The sequence below is a fragment of the Bacillus rossius genome, chromosome 1 (assembly GCF_032445375.1).
Source record: "Bacillus rossius redtenbacheri isolate Brsri chromosome 1, Brsri_v3, whole genome shotgun sequence".
In the NCBI taxonomy this organism is placed as follows: domain Eukaryota; kingdom Metazoa; phylum Arthropoda; class Insecta; order Phasmatodea; family Bacillidae; genus Bacillus; species Bacillus rossius.
Genome location: NC_086330.1, coordinates 299,858,199 through 299,875,922, shown reverse-complemented (window position 1 = coordinate 299,875,922; position 17,724 = coordinate 299,858,199). Strand labels below are relative to the sequence as shown.

Below are 17,724 nucleotides of genomic sequence, written 5' to 3'. Positions count from 1 at the left end.
CGATATTTTGGTGCAAAAACAATGTGGAAAATACCGTTCGGTAAAAATGGCCATACGGCCATTTTGTTAGAACTTTCATAATAATATTTGATAATAATATTTCCTTTTTTAGTAAATCCATGCTCATGGTGCTGTTGCGATTATATTCCCTGTATCACTTATTAATTTTTTATGTCAGTGCTGAATGTATGTTATTATTGTACGGCGTCATCACTCGCAGTGATAGTATTGCATTAAATCCATACACCGTACGTCTGCATGAGACTTATTTTACTTGTGGAGCCCCATCGACCCCCTTCAATTTGTTGTTTATAGAATCATTTTTGGATCCCATACACACAGGACGGGGAAAGGGTACATATAAGAAATTTTTCTCTTTTCCTTTTGCTTCCCTGTGGCGGTGTGTGTGGAAGGTTTTTTGTACACCCCGGTAGCGATCAAGGTTTTTGAGATTGCTGAAGGCCGGTGTTACATTGCTTAGTTATATAATTAGAGCAACCATAATAATCCTCTAAACGTGAATTACTTAATGTATTTATAATCTTTCTTACATCTTTTATAGTTATTTCAGTCCATTTAAAGGTGTTTACACCAAGATTTAATTTTTTATAATTTAAAAGTTGTAAAACAAGATCTAAATTAATATCATGGTCATTAGGCCTAGCACTTTCACACACATTTGTAAAATATAAATTAAAATCTGAAGCAGATATAGATGTATCATTATCACTATGATTAATATTGTTTATTTCCGTATTAATAACTCTCCAGGCTGACTTACATTTATTTCTAGATTTATTTATATAGTCATCATTAGCTTTCTGTTTAGCTAGCCTAATTTGGGCCTTGTATTGAGATTTTTACTTATCATATGTTAATTTCAATTCATGTTTAATTTTAGATAATTCATAACATTAAATCACAAAGGTTCTCAATCAATGTAATTCAGGTGTAAACCACTTTCTTTTCAAAGGAATATATATATTTTTTAATCAATACAATATTTTCGTACACTAGGAAAATTTTTATCAAATAAAAAAGTAAGTGTATCTAAAAACTTTTCAGTACCTAGATTTACATTTTTTTGCATTATTAAAAATCTCTAGCCAATTTACATTGGACAGTTTCTTATTGAGCATGCAAATGTTTAGTTTATTAATATTTCTGTATAATATTACATTGTTTTTATTCAAACTTGTAGATTCAGCATTAGGCATAGTTTCTTCTTCTATTACATTAAGTTCTATCCTTAGACCAGAATGTAACATAATTATTTGTAAAGTCCTCAATATTAGTATCAGGAGTCCTATAGACAGAAGCAAAAATTAATCTTTCGTTCAGCAAGGCAATACATACAAGTTACCTCAAATTGTTTTTCAATACAAATTTACTTACATTAATCAACTCGATGGTCTTAAAGCAATTTTCTCTAACCAGAATGGATACTCCTCCATGAGTATTATTTATTGTACAAAATGATTAACATAGCATATAGCTTACAGGAAGATATAAATTTATTTCATAATCAGTAAGCCAATGTTCATTGATGCATAGTAAAGCAAACTTTATGGTTTGAAGATATGTTTCAAGTTCATACAGCTTATTCTTCTAAGATTGTACATTTATATGGAGTATAGAAATTTTCGTTACGTTACCTCGGACTCTTCTAGGGAGTGCCCGTTTAAAATCATCTTGTCTTGTTCTTTTTGCTTCTTTCTGTAGAACTTTGACACAAAAACTTTTGATGGCCAGTATGATGGTGTATAAATTTCCTCAAAGAGGTGAGATAATACACCAATCTTGAAGGATGAGTAATGCTAAGGATACTTAGAATTAAGTTTTTCCACTGTAAAATTGTCTACTTTACAGGAATTCAAAAATTTTTCAATATCTTCTTTTTTGGTTTGTGGTGAAAGTCTAGATATAAAAAGAAACACCTTTTTCTCACTTGTTGACAGACCCAAGTCACTTTCGCTACAGTTATCAGTGATAAAAGAATTTTTAAAATTTCCCTTTTGATACATACCTTCTGTTTTCTGTTTTGGTGATCTTTTCTCCTGATGTTGTGTTTTCTTGGATTTGTATATTTTAAATTCATCTTCTGAGGAATTACATATACCCTCAAGTGTTTCAAGCTCATAAGGTTCAGTATTAAACTTCGGTTCCGATGATACATTTGGCTCAACCAACACTTTTTTACTCACACTTGCTGATTTTAGACACATTACTATCATTTACAACAGACGCATAAGTCTCCCTACCTTTCGTAAGTAAACCACCAAGTGCGTCAGCTTGACTACTAATAGCTGACTTCAATTGTCTATTTTCTTCTTCGAGTTTAACTAATATTTCAACAAAATCTTTTTGATTATTCGTAACTTCTAGAATTTTATCAGTCAATATTTTTATTTGAACACATACATCACGCTTAGAGTCAATGTCCATACCTTGTATGTTGTCACGTTTAGTAAGAAAAACTTCAGTACACTTCACACACATCCAAATGGCTTTATCTCCAAGTTCACCAAATAATTTATATTCATTTTCGTTAATATCAACGCACAAAATATGGTACCAATAGTTACATAATCCTTGACAAAGCAACGCTTTACAATTCTTCGGGACATTATTTAGACATGCTCCACATTTACTTTGCTTGTTACTCGGCACCATGATCGTTGTTGATGTAGTTTTATTAAAACTTTTTTAAATTTAATTTATAATATACTATACTAACCTAACCAACCATCCAAAATGTTTCTTTTTTTAAGTATTTTTAATGTAGGTACACTAACCTAAACCGTTCATAATGTTTTTAAGGACGATTGGAGCGGAACATATGTAAGTAACCAGGGGCTTTATAGGCCTAAAATGTTTAATGTGAGGAAGAACTATATAGAAAGGGTAATTAGGGAATTGAAGCTCAGTAAGGCAGTGGGGCCAGACAGAATGGAAAATGATGCATTAAAGTTTGGTGGGAAGGAGTAGAGGTGTAGTTAGATTAGTCACTAGTGGTAGATAGTGGAAACAACTTTCAGGCAGATTATGATAGGTTGTGGCCTTAAAACTGAGAACCAATTTTTTTTTTTTTAAATATTTTATTTAAGTATTAACATTGGTTTCCATAAAAGTAAATGAACTTAAAGCCTACTAAGTAGGATGATGAAGAAACTGAGATGGAAAACATTGAAAGACAGGAGGAGAATAGAAGACTGGTCAGGGTGTATTTGGTGATGAATGGTTAGGGTGGATGGGAAATGTTGCTCTGCAAGCTAAGTACAGGATTGTTAATGGGAGAGGGACCAATAACAAAAAGATTCAGAGGGCTTGAAGGAAAATGAAGAGGAGTAGACAATTTATGCTTGTGAGGACTGTAAGTACAGGAGTGGAATGTAACACAGAAGTAATTGGTTACTGTGAGAGGGGTTGTGGTAGGTTTAGGAAGGGTATGGAAGGCATGTGCAATTTGCACAGAGTGCAACTTGTAGTTTGCATTGTTGCTTTGAAGAATAATTATACTTCAAATTTGGATGCTCGTGGAAAATATTATCTGCTACCTAGTTAGTATTGAAAATTGGATAACAAGCTAATATAAAGGTAAGTATTCAGCCTATATACTAAGAAATTAGCCTACATATAGTTTGCCTATGTTATTAGACCTCACATTTTAACTGCACACACAGTAACATATGTAAGAATAGTACTGTAACAGCCACTTCACTTTATTTTTGAAACAATCCAGGCCTTTTTTTGTCGGTAGTCCCTCTTGCACTGCATGTAAGTTATACTGTATACACACAGTAAAGCCCATAATTTTATGACATGTAGGCTATGTTACAAACTGGGTAAGTAAGTTTCTGGTTTAATGGGTAAGTGCAAGTAATTTTTAAATAGTCATTACTAGCAATGGTATTTCTTAGGATGGGAGCAGTAAAATATTAATGAAACTGTAGAAACCAATTAGGGGGGGGGGGGGGGGTTGAGTTGCAGATATCTTTAAAACGTTTATGTTGATTTGGTGCACAGCTGAATTTTCATGCCGATGGAACTGGTGGACGAACTCAATTCAGCCTGAATAATTGGTTAAAAATAAACACTACGATTTAACAGTAGGCTACATTATCCTACGGACGTAACAGCTTCAAGTACTTACTACAGCAAATTACAACAGATCTGTCCGACATTAGCATTGATAATACCTTATCAAAGTCTAATAATTTTATCATTTACTGTCAGAAGTCATTAATGAGATCGGTAATAGCAGAAATCTACATAATTCATATTTATTACAGCATTTCGCCATCCTAAACATAATCAGCTGACTGAAATTCAAAACAACCACCCGCCATATTGGAACCTGAATGGCGAAACCTACTCGGACTCACCATAGCTAATTTATGTTCCATCTGTAACTTTCTCTAATCTCTGGGTATAGATTGATCGTTAGTCTAAAACATGGGGAGGAAACTGTAATAGGAAATTGTTGCACAGGTTTTTTTTTTATGATGCCGCTTTTTTTTTGTTAGTTCGTCATTAGCCGTGATACAGGTGACGTCGCTAAAAGCAATATCACACTAAAACTCAAATAAGTATAGCATAGCTACTTGTACTTGTAACGAAGTTTCTACATCAATTTTTAAAATTATTCAGTATTATAATAAAAATAATTTGCTTTGAAAATACTCCGCTAAAATAAGTAGGATATATTTGACTCGCATGGTTGGACTTGCTGGCGCCATGTTGTGCTTAGTGGTAAACAACTTGCTGCTGGTAAATTAGAAATCATTTAAAAATATTTGGTTAGCAAGAAAACGTGAAAAGATAAAAATGTCTGGACGATATGCCTATGGGCAAAAATGTGCAGTAAGATGCTGTCGTTCAAAACCAGAAGAGCAATGATTTTTTCCGTTTCCCCGAGGCAAGACCGATGTTGAAAAGTGTAGGCTAGTATTTAATTTACTGTTTATATTAAGTCTTTTTCATATCTTTGACTCTATCCATGGTTCTAAATTGTTTATAGTTTATAGTTTAAATTGGGCTGCCGCCTAGTGGATAAACTGTTTTCTTGTCCCCACTCCCCACACTAACCCTCAATTGTAACGACTTAGAAACGGGCAACGTAACGTTCTACAAGGCGAGCTGCGAGGACCTGTAGAGGCCTAAGGCCCGCGGGACGCCACCGCTCGCCATTGCATTTTTTTTTTGCATAATTACGAACATTGTTAATTATTTAGTTAGGAGTAGCCTATATTGTGCAACCTATGTTATTTCAACCATGCCAATTTTGGACAAGCCTATAATGCGTGTATTTGTAATGCTTTGTTATTTTCTCTTACAGATATCAGAGATGGACCACATTTTCTGGACCAACAACTCTTAATGCTTTACATGCCTTCATTGGTGAAGTTCATTTTGATGCCAGTCAATTCACAGATGAGCATAAGCTTTTCCTGATTCGGGGAGCAGTCCCCACTCTCTTGCCTCCAAATGAGAGTACATTGACGTCTGTGGAGGGGTTAAGTTGAAGGTTCTTCCAATGAAATATGGCCGCAGTCCTTAAATGATGCGTGTGTACAGCTACAACAGACTACTGTACAAAATGAAGAAAATTGTGTGCAATTGTTAGAAGACGAACCCCTCAAATGCCATGTTGAAGAATGGCCACATTCTTCTAGTCCGTTCTTATTCCTCCTCCCTACCTTCCCCTCCCTTCACTCGCCCTCCCCTCCTTTCCTTCCTCTCCCCTTCCCCTCCCTCCTTCCTCCTCCTCCTCCGACCTTCCAGATGCTTCCGGCCTTCTAAACCTTCCTTGCCTCCCCTTCCCCCCTCCCACTTGTTTACCGTGAGTTAGCAGGCCGCTTCACTCGTTCGTCGGCCGGCAGCGGTCCTGGTTCTCGTCGCCCCTGTGTCTGGTAAGACGTATTTGCTCGTCATGCCCATTTGTTTTGCGCCTTTCGCCCTGCGGCCGAATGTGCGTTGATTAATTCTGATGTCTGGCCACTTGCTTGGCAGCATGATTCAGGCCTTCTGCCCCTTTTGATTCATCATCTCGTGTTTTTATTGGATTGTTACCACGCCTTACCAGGTACACAGGGGCGACTCGTAATTATAATTTGTCTTTTATTTTTTTTTAAATGTTAAATTATTGTTGACTTTACAATCTGTTATACTTGCGTGTTTTATGTTATGTAAAGCACTCTTTTCTTATAGGAATGTGCCATTTCAGTATTAATGATGTATTCAGTATTTTTCAGTGTTAACGAATGTACTAATTAATGATGTTGTTCAGATTATACAAATAGATTTCTGCTATATTTATTTATTTATTTATCTCCTTTGTCTTGTATTAATTGTGTCTTGTGACGTCTGAGGCAGTCAGGTGGGTGACTATTGCCCCACCTGGTTCAACTCTGCGCTAATCTGCTTAGGCAGTTAATCACTTAGTACTTGTGTTTCCTGAACATCTGAACATCATGAGTGGCTCAACTGTTTCCTGGATCTACCGCCTCCACCGGGATGAACTGATCCGATATCTGGAGGAGAACCAGCTCCAGGTGGAAGATGGGGACACCGTGGCAGCGATGCGTACCAAGCTCGTTAAATTCATGCGCAGTTCGGGTGAGCTCCCGGCTGGCGACGGTGCGGCGCGGTCAACACTGGACGTGAGTGAAAGTTCGTCAGACCCCTTCGCTCAAAAATTGTTCTTTTCTGTTCTGAAGTCCTTACCCACCCTTGATGGTACCGATCCCAAACACATCTTAGAATTTTTCTGTGAGGCGGATCGTGTTGCCAAGTTAGCCCTGGTACCCCCCGACGCCCTTTTAAAGGCCTTGCTGACGAAGTGTTGTGGTGTTTATGTGACAAAACTTACAGATATTATCGTTCAAAAGGGGGACTTGCGAGCCTTCAAACTAGCTGTTCTTCATGATGTGTGCCCTCCTCGCGTCATGGATGCTTGTAAGCGTGATCTAGTGTTTCGCTTCCAGCGACCTGACGAGCCTGTGTCTCAATTTATTGATAGCGTTTTGGCCTTTGCTACTGTGCTAGAGATTGACACTCCTGAAGCTGAGCTCGTGCAGCTTATTTTAGGAAATTTTGGTCCTCATGTTTTCAGTTCGTGTAGTATGCTTTCCCCACCTACTACTTTCAAGTCTCTGCGTGCATGGGGCAGCGAGGTCGAGGCGCGTCTCATGAGCGCGCCTAGGCGCGGCTCCAGAAATATAACTCCTCCTCGCAATAAAAAGCAGCCCTCAGTCATTCCTCAGCCCGCCCATACACGCGCTCGGTGTGCGAACTGTTGTGTCTTTGGACACATTACCGAGGATTGCTCCCAGCCACGTGTAGACATTAATAGCCGGCAGTGCTTCTCCTGCAAAGCCTTGCGGCATTATAGAGTCAATTGCCCTTTAAACTCCGCATGACGGGGCGGAAAAGAGGCCGGCTCTGTCGTCTTAAAAGAAAAACCTCTTCTTCATTTTTGCATTTCTTGTCAGTGTCCATCGGCGATCGGTTGTTTCCTGCCCTTGTGGATACTGGTGCTTCCCGCTCAAGTGATTAGTGAAACTTTTTTGCAACAATTGCTTAGTCTCTTTCCAGCTCTTTCTTCCCGTGTCTCCTCAGAGGACTATGCTAATATTTGTGTTGCTAATGGTGAGTGCCTACGCTCGTGCAAATCAGTTGTCATACATTTCAAGATCAAGCATTTCTCGTGGGATTGGAGATTCATAGTTGTCCCCGGTGTCTCGCCTAATTTTATTGTCGGCCTTGATTTTTTGAGTAAAACCCGCTGCGTTTTAGATTTAGATCGACGCGAGCTTTCATTTGCCTTTGCTCCTTCTTGTAAAATAGCTCTGAGAATTCAGAATAACAGTTCCATTGTCTTACAGTGTAGTCGGTCCTGTCACTCCGATCGGGGGCAAGCTCTTTCAGCCCTTAGGCCTCTTTCACACTATACGGTTTTTTTGCCGTCCGGGAACCGGACGGCAATACTGCCGGACAAGGAAAATTTTTTCATCCCTTTCACACTACACAATATTCGTCCGGTATTTCATCAGTTGTTGCAGCCATGGACAGACGGCAGAAATTATGCGCTGTGCTAAGTTTGGTCCAAAGACGTAAAAAAAAAGCGAAATAGACGGTTTTGGATACATCCTCTGTTAGTGAGAAGAGATGAAAAAGGAGCATTTTGTATATTTCAAGAACTGAGACAAGATGAAGATTAATTTTTTAATTTTTCGGATGTCAGTGACAACATTCGATGAACTTCATGGTCTTCTGAAAGTTCATTTGCAGCGTCAAAACACGAAGCTAAGAAACTGTATTCAGCCCATAGAAATGCTAGCTGTATCACTCCGGTGAGTATTGTTGCAAAGTAATAAAATAATGGAAAACCCTAAAACATGTTTCTATAAAAATTACAATTTTTTAAGCAATAAACAGGACTTCTGAAAAAATTATTATTTAAAGCAATTAAAAATAGTTCAGTAAATATGAATGAGAAATATCTAGTCCGAAACAAAACAATAATAATCTAATAATTACAGAAAAATTAACAATTATAAAAAAATTAACACGCTTTAATTCTAATTCAAAAACTTTGAGATTAATATAATAGTTTTAAAAAGTATCAGAGCATATTTCTGCTTAAATTCTGTTTGTATTATGACATAGCATAATTAGGTAGAAGTAACACTAAAAATCAATATCTTGCATTTCTGACAAACATGTTAAAGTCAAATCAGCAGGTGAAGGTGTCTTCGACTCATTTTGAGTTGCTGAATCAACAGAATGGGAGGTCTGTACTGGCAAGACTGTTTTAGACGTATGCTGCTGAGGAGTCGTATGTATAACACTAGGTTCAAAGCGTGCTTGAGGTTGCGAAAACTGAGTGGACGAGTGAGGGTAATGGTTAAAATTAGGTGGACTCACATGGGTATAATTATGATAAATGGGCACTCCTTGAATGTCCAAGCCTTGTCTAGGAGGAAGAACAGTCATAGTAGCATTTTGGTAACTAACAGCCTTTAGTGCCTGTAACACTGCCATCTGGAAATCAATGAATTGTTCATTTGTTAACATTTTCATTGATGGCAAAAGTCCTTTAAAAAAGCTTAAATGAGGGTCTTCGGGACTGATGGTTTCTTCCACAGCCTTTAGCATTCGTGTTTCAAATTCGTCGAGCTTCCTTTTTCTTCGTCCCTTATTACCTTGAGCCGTGGAAGTGTCTACATTTACAGAAGTCCCTGAATCACTTCGCTTTTGCGTGGTTGTCTTTTCAGTGGGAATTATTTGCTGTTCCACTGCTGCGTCTGCTTCTTCATAACCCTGTTCTTCAGTAAATGTCTCTGATGTACTGTTATCTGGGAGGTTGTCAGTATTCTTCTGTGAAATATTGCGTTCTTCTGCCTCAAAGCTAGAATCACTCGGCCGATGTTCACATATTTTTTTCAAAAACATCAATTCGTCATGATATATGTATTTTCTGATTTTGTTAGCACCTGAACCAGATTTTTGGCCTTCTTTGAGTTTTCTATTCGTTTTCATCCAAGAGTCTCTTATATTGTTCCATTTCTTCATGATTTGTTGCCCTGAAAGAGAAATTACATTGTTAGAGTTATTTTGTTTTTAAATATGACATGATCATTTGTATGATGTCTTTTTGTGTTTCTTAATGTAATGTTTTATTAACAATTAATTATAATTCTAGGTACCTAGCCAGTGGATGCACTTTCATGGACCTACATTATTCATATAGAATGGGAGTATCAACAATAAGCAAAATTGTCAGAAATGTTTGTTCTGCAATCTGGACCATTCTTCATGAACAATGCATTCCAAAACTATGCAAGGAAAAATATGAAGCAATTGCAAATGATTTTGAGAAGAAAGCGAATTTTCCGCATTGTATCGGCGCAGTAGACGGGAAGCATGTCAGAGTAATAAAGCCAGAAGATAGTGGGTCAATGTACTTCAATTATAAAGGTTACTTTTCTATAGTAATACTAGCTGTTACTGATGCAAACTATCGATTTACATACGTCGACATTGGTTCCTACGGATCAGAAAGTGACCCTTCTATTTTCAAGCAATCTTCTTTGTGGAAAGGTTTAGACAGTGGTCAGATTTTACTGCCAGATGAAAGACCTTTGTATGGAAGTGAATCGCCTAAAGTACCTTACTTCTTTTTGGGAGATGAAGCTTTTCCTTTGTCGACAAAGCTCATCCGTCCTTTTGGAGGCGTTCATCTTGATGTAAGAAAAAGGGTATTCAATTATCGGCTCAGCAGAGCAAGAAGATATGTGGAATGTTCTTTCGGGATACTGACCAATAAATGGAGAATTTTCCATCGACCACTGAATGTTAACATTGATTTTGCGGAAGAACCAAAATATATCTACTGCAACCAACATCAGCCTATAATTATTATGTGCTACCTACAACAGTGCTAAGAAATGATGTGTAAAACTGTTGGGAAAACTTAATTGTTAAAATTTGGATATCCTTTAAAAACATATTGTTGGCTACATACGTTTCGTATCTCAAGAATGTGTACTTATTTCTAATTTCCAACTTCTCTTTAAAATTTAACTAATGGCGAAATTAACTTACCAATACTCTTCTTTTCGGAAGGTGTTTTACTGTCGAAATCCCCAACAAACTCGACACAAACTTGGCGCCATGATTCTCTTGTGAGGTTTCTGTCCTTGTAAATCTCCATTGTTTTATCCCACAAAACAGGCCTTTCGTGAACTAAACATATTAATTTGTCCACGTCGATGTCAAGATCACTCATTTCTATGCAACTATGCAACAACACTTCTCATGAGCTGAAGACCGCCGGATGTACTGTACGGCAAACTGCCGGAAAGTGTGAACGCTCCAATACTGCGCAGTAAACTACTACGCAGTTATGCGGCTATTTCGCCGTCCGGCGACCGGACGATTGTAGTGGCAATCCGGCGAGTCATCAGGCAGCCGGACGGCGAAACTGCCGGAGGTTCGTAGTATGAAAGCTCCCATTCCCGTCAATGTACTTCGCTGCCGTCCAGTTCCCAGACGGCGAAAAAACCGGATAGTGTGAAAGGAGCCTTAGACAGAAATTTGCGGATGTTATCACTCCCAAATTAGGAAAATGTGACAACAAGGTCTTATTTTTTTTACTGGATCCTCCAGTAGGGCACGTAAGGTCGTTATTCCACTTTCTCTCAGACCTATGGTAATTGCTAATTTCCATTCTTCCTTAGTAGGTGGTCACCTAGGTATTGATAAAACTCAGCGAAGAATCTCAGCTCATTTCTTTTGGCCTCAGCTTAATTCTGATGTTAGAGACTATGTCAGGTCTTGTTTTGATTGTCAGGTTTCGAAACCAGCTCATAATTCTAAAATGGGACTTTATTCAGCTGATCCTCCTGTGGCACCCTGGCACGTTATTCACGTCAACATCTTTGGGCCCCTAACTCGCTCACGTAAAGGCAATGTATGCCTTTTAGTTGTTTTAGACATATTTTCTAAATTTGTTATTCTCTTACCTCTTAAAAACATGAAATCTGTTTCCATTGTTAATGCTCTCAAAAACCAGGTGTTTAAGTTTTTTGGACCTCCTCATATCATTGTTTCCGATAATGCTCCCTACTTTCAATCTTCTGTGTACAAGGATTTTCTGTTTGATTGGGCCGTCAAAGCTGTCTACAGTTCGCCTTACTTCCCTCAGGGAAACCAGGTTGAACGTGTCAATAAGGTAATCAAGGGTATCCTTACATCTTTTTACCGTGCCGATCAGACTCTGTGGGATTCAGATCTGGAATTGATTAAATGTGACACTGAATTCCGCTGTCCATTCAGCTTCCGGTTGCCCTCCATCCATTCCTTTTTTGGGTCGAGAACTCACTCATCCCTTATTAAACCAGTGGGGGCTGCCCCCCGTCGACGCCAGTCTGGACGCTCGGGAGTTAGAACTTGTTTTGGATACTGTCTCTTGTAATCTTGAGAAGGCCTGTCAGGCCGTCGCGAACTCTTACAATAAGGGTAGGACTATTCATGATTTTCAGGTGGGCAGCAAGGTACTGTGTAAGTCATTTACTCTCCCAAGCTTGTCAAACAAAATAAATTGTAAACTCTTGCCCTCTTATGAAGGGCCATTTATTGTTAATAAGGTTTTAGGACCTAATACATTGTTGTTAAAGGATTTGCAACGTAAGAATAGGTTTAGGAAATCTCATGTATCACATCTTAAGCCTTTTGTGGGATAATTTGTAAGAGCTAACCCTGTATTTTTGCTTTGTATTCATGATGTGCACATCTTTTTATTATTGTAATTGTTATACTTGTGATCCTCGAGGATCATTGTGTGTTGCTAGTTATTTATATTGTTGTTGTTTGTTTTTGTTTTTTTGTTTTTTGATGGGCATTCCTTGTCTGGTTCCCTACCCCTTACCCCTTTCAGGTCATCCTAGCCATGCGCTGTCATCATCATCAGCACCTCACCGGGAGACGTCTCTGCGGGGCGACATCTGCATCAACCCCCCCCTCCTTTTTTTTTCTTCTTTGTGGCTCCCTGCCTGGGACGATATCTTCGCTTCACTGCTTCTCTATTCCTGATGGCTGGTTGCCCTGAGGAGGCCTGAGTTATCTTCCTCCTGCGTGTTTTTTGAGACTGTTTATAGTGGCTCCGGCTGAGTGCCCCTGCACCGCCGTGAGCCGCCTGCGGTCTCGGAGCTCTTGGTGATGGAACTGTCTTCGGGCTATAACTCAGACAGCCTCCCTCGGCTGCGTTCTTCGGTTCCGACTGGAGTCCCCCCCTCCCTGGCCAGAAGGATGCGACACGTCGGAGTTTCTCTGGACTTGAGCACGACTTCTCTGCAGTTCCAGCAAATCATGTCGAGGACGAGATCCTCACGCCCGATCCATCGACGGCAGCTACTGCTCCTATGCTGAACCTCGCCGATCTTTCAAGCACACAATGTCTGTTCATCATGTTCTCCGCGTCCAGGCAGGGCCACTTTAGGAAAGGGGGTTGAAGAATGGCCACATTCTTCTAGTCCGTTCTTATTCCTCCTCCCTACCTTCCCCTCCCTTCACTCACCCTCCCCTCCTTCCCTTCCCCTCCCTCTTTCCTCCTCCTCCTCCGACCCGCCCATTTGTTTACCGTGAGTTAGCAGGCCGCTTCACTCGTTCGTCGGCCGGCAGCGGTCCTGCGGGCTGATTACGAACACCATCGACGACTAGCGTTATTCTTCACGCGGTAACGAAACACGTATCGCATTTGGTGATTACGACCCACCTTGCAATATGCATCCATGACGTCAGAGGACAAGCAACAATTGAACAATTAATATGTTCGTCGAACAGACTATTATGTAAATGAATCATGAATACTTAGTGTTACTGGGAACAAAATAAACTTTTTTAATGCACTAATTTCTTAAATAAAGTCTTTAAAGCTATTTTGCTGCCTTTTTCGTAGAAGTTTAAATTAAAAATGCAGTTAAAGATTTTGCATCGTCATTGTGGCTAACTGCGTCTTGCCATGTAAACATAAACATCGAACGAGAAGCATGTTTAAACTTCAATAGAATGAAAATGAGGCCACTCTACAAGTTACAAAATTAAAGGAACAACTAATTACCACGAACCCGTGTCTGTTTTTATTTTACCTATTATTGATATGATATGAAGAATGGAATTTAAAAAATATTTAGTCAAGTTTGGTGTGCTTGTGTAAAAACATAACCTTATACTTCAAAGTTATACATATATGTAGTTAATGATATATTTAAGTGGTTATTAGCATACCTAATAAAAACAACACTTTTTAACATATTTCCAGCGGTGAGCTTTTTAGTTTATGTAATCTAATCAGTTAAAATTTTATAAATATATTTTAATACTCATGTGCTTTCGTGGATTTTATATAAAAGTGTTTTGAAACAATGTTTCCAAGATATTAGTACCATTCGTAAATAAAAATAATTTTGCTAATATTTATATCATAGGTCACTCAAACATTTTTTACTCCCTTCGTACACTTAGTAAGGTTTAATTACAGTAAATTATTTAAATTTGTGGTTTTCTGGATTAGAGTGCACATGCCGCTTTTAAAGAGGACACTGTGTTGAATATTTGTGTTCTCAGTTAAAATAAGCCTTAGAGTGGCACTGGTAAAGTTACTGCTGCCCAACAGAAATCATGGTGTGGTTTATTAAGAGCCACAGAGTGTTTGCAGCCAATTTTTCTTCAAATAATGAATGTGAAGCTTGCATGTATCTGTGGATTTAACTGGCAAAGAGGCTTAACAAACGTTTAGGGACATTAAAAACCATTGACCATTGGCAAAATATTAGTTTTCTTATTTTTTTTTCTTTAGTGAATATTGCTTTACAATTTTTATGTAAGCAGCAGCCTTCAATTACAATGGAGAAGATATGGGCTACTTTTTGTATTTTCATTTATTTAAGTCTGTTTTAAACTCTTCAGTGTGTTGGGTTGCATATTCTAAGGATAAAATTAGGTCCATAATGGTTCAATTTAAAAAGATTGACATTTTAAACAGTTATTATGGAACAGTTCTTGAAAATTTTCAGTGTAAGAACAGTTTTTTTTTATAATCTGAGGATATGAAAGTTCATTGCTATGTTTTTTTTTAATTGCTGTTTAATTTATTCTCACCAATGACTTAAACAAGTGAAACTAAGTACTGAGTAATTAGAGTAAGTACTGAGTAAGTACTGAGTAAACAACTTTGTTTTCAAGATGGCATTCAAGTTGGTTAATGATCCAACATGTATGTAAATTATTAATATGCTGCAATTATTTTAAAAACTGTCTTGAAATATTCAATAATTTTAATTATCCCCCCCTTTTTCCATTAAGATAAATTAATAGATTACTTTTTCTCAGCAAGTTTAGAAATTGATGGTTTAATATGTAAAATAATATTCAGTTTGAACAATTTCTGATGTACATGCATACCAATTATTTAATCCATTTTTTTTAAATTCAGTAATGGATCAACATGATATATGCTGCAATAAAAAGAGCTGCTAAGATAACAGCTGGCAATATTATCCAAGTTATATTTCTGAGCAGCCTTGACCAGAGAATTATCCAAATCTTCGGTACAGCATCATCATTGGGAATGATGTAGATTCTAGAAGGTGGTTTTGTCCCTCAACCTTTGGTAGACATTATATTGTGGTAGTCATGCATTTTGTTTATCCTATACTTTTCCAAATATTTATTTGAAAATGAAATATATATTTTTTTCAATACTGGTATGCTTCCAATTTTGTTGTTTGAGATTGGTGTAGTGGGTTTAAAATAAGAGTGGTGAATATTAAGTAGTTAAGATACCTGAAAGTTGACAGAGAGAAATTGGAGGTGTGCTACATTTAAAATGAAACACAAAAAAATGACTTGCATGAACATGGAAGTGTTAATAGTTCATATTAAAAATAAAAAAAAATTAAAGTTGTTCTACTCAGAAGTGTATGCAGAATTTTGTTATGAGGGAGGAAGGGGGATGGGTAGGAGGAAAGTGGTATAGAAGCACTTAGCCTGCTTTTGGCTTTTTTTTTTTGGGGGGGGGGGGTGGGGGGGGGAATATAGATTTTTCTTTTAGGATTTTGGGGGAGGCATATATTCCTCTTGCCCCTGCATATACCCCTGGTAGGTTCATTATTAAAACAAGACCTCTTACAATCCTTGTGTTTTCATAAGATAGCCAAGAAACCTAAGAGTTTTTTTATGCATATTTGTAATAATGGCCATCAGTCACAATCAGTTATATATTAATTTACTGTATTGAGTCTTTTATTTAAGTTAAATTTTACTTAATATAGTTAAATAAGCTGTTCAAAGGCTTCATCACATATTTTCAGAAACATTTGATCTCTAAATACTAGCTCAAAAATTGCTTCTGGTTAAACTTTTATAAAAATTGCTTATTTTAATATTCACACACATCTAAGCACAGATTTAATGGTTATTGGTTATTCTGATGATAAATAGAAAGATAAGAACAGTGAGTGATGATAATTCATAAGATGCAGAGTGTTGACTGGGGAGGTGCAAGGAATGGAGCTGTACCAAACTTTATCGCAAGATGAATCATACTCAGTCAATATTTGTTCCTGAATTATCTAGCTAAATGCAATGTGTGTCATTTAATTTGTTTGTAAATGTCACAGTCTCAATAAACATACCTACATTGATTCTAAATTTACAATAATAAAAATTAGTTAAAAAAAATATTTTTTTTATTTTCGTCCACATGAAACAATGTCTATACTGTATACAAATGGGCTCACTGGCAACAACAAGCAGTGTTACCTGCTGGAACTTGCATTGATAGTCAGCTAAACTAATTAAATTCTTCCATGTTATATCTTGTTTACACAAAAAAAGTAAAGAATGCTTATATACAAGCATTGTGAAATCTTTGACTGGAAAAACCTTGATAATACTTTTATTCAGCATACTTTATAGAATGTGTATTTTGTTATTAGCACCTCCTTTATTATAACTCTGCCTCTATGATACCTAGTGTAACCTATACAATTCATACTGGTAATGATCAATAGTACAATTTAAAAATAATAAAAAAAATATATGATCAGTTGAGCAGCATTCAAGAAAGATAGCTGGCAGCTGATGAGAAGCATTGGGAATATGTGCTTCTGAAATGGTAACAAGCAATTTTATTAAAAATGTATCAAAGAACTTAAAGAAAAAATAAAAGGCATGCTGGAGGCACGTGCTAAAATTGCCAATTATGAGAAAATATTGTGTTAAGAAATCATTTTTTGCATACAAGATTCCTTGCAGACATGTGCATTGATTTTTTTTATTGGACAGGCTATTAATAGTTAATATTAATAATTGTTTAATTATAACCATCCATGGAAATAATTGAGATTTTAATAATACACTCTGTGTAAATATTTTTCGTTTAAAACCAAACCAAAGTCTGAAATTGCAAAATTTTAAAATAATAAACTTGTAAACATGAAGCAGCACACAAGCAATTTCCCATGTATGAGATTTACTTTAAATAACAACCTATCATTAAATGATTCATTGTATCTATTTTTTACACACAAAAAAAAAAACAATGGTTCAAAAAAGCCACTGCCAACTCTCTCAGGACAATGAGATCATCTGCTGAAACCAGAAAACAAAAAGTTAACATGTGTTTAATATAATATCCAAGTTATACTCAAAAGTAACATGGAAATGAGTGAACACTATTTTCATTTCACAATTTATTTAATAAATGCAACAAACTTGATAACAAAGTATTTATTAAATTGCATAGCTTGTTTCTTCATGTTTCTTCATTTTCTAAGGTTTTCCAACTGCTATGAGGGTGCAATCTGGCAATTCGAAGGGATTTTGATGGGTTCTTAACAATCTTCTCTGCCTTCTCCTCCAGTTCGATAGCTAGCAGAAAGGCAGCAAAGGCCATTGTGTAGAACCTGAAATATTTTCAAACATTAACTAAATTAGTGTAATATAGTTTGGTAGGCTACTAATTGTTAACAAGAGGGCCTGATTAATAAAAATAATTTTTAAGATGGTATTATTGAGCTAATATTCCTCGATGTAACACATAACTGCATTCATTTTTCTTTAATTTCTAAAAACAATTTTAACTTTTTGACTTCTTTTCCAACAATTCTCCATGAGTGTGTTGTATTTCTTCAAGCAGTTAAAATAGAAATATGCCAT

At 36.9% G+C, this 17,724-nt stretch overlaps 1 protein-coding gene across 1 annotated transcript in view; it reads right to left on the bottom strand.

Moving 5' to 3' along the window:
* Nucleotides 1-3,078: 3,078 nt before the first annotated feature.
* The window catches only part of LOC134527824 (uncharacterized), a 36,636-nt gene continuing 21,990 nt past the window's right edge, over nucleotides 3,079-17,724 (bottom strand). Inside the window, exon 2 of the mRNA XM_063360774.1 lies at nucleotides 3,079-17,471. The gene's annotated coding sequence lies outside the window, so the exon portion shown is untranslated. The remainder of the gene's footprint in view (nucleotides 17,472-17,724) is intronic.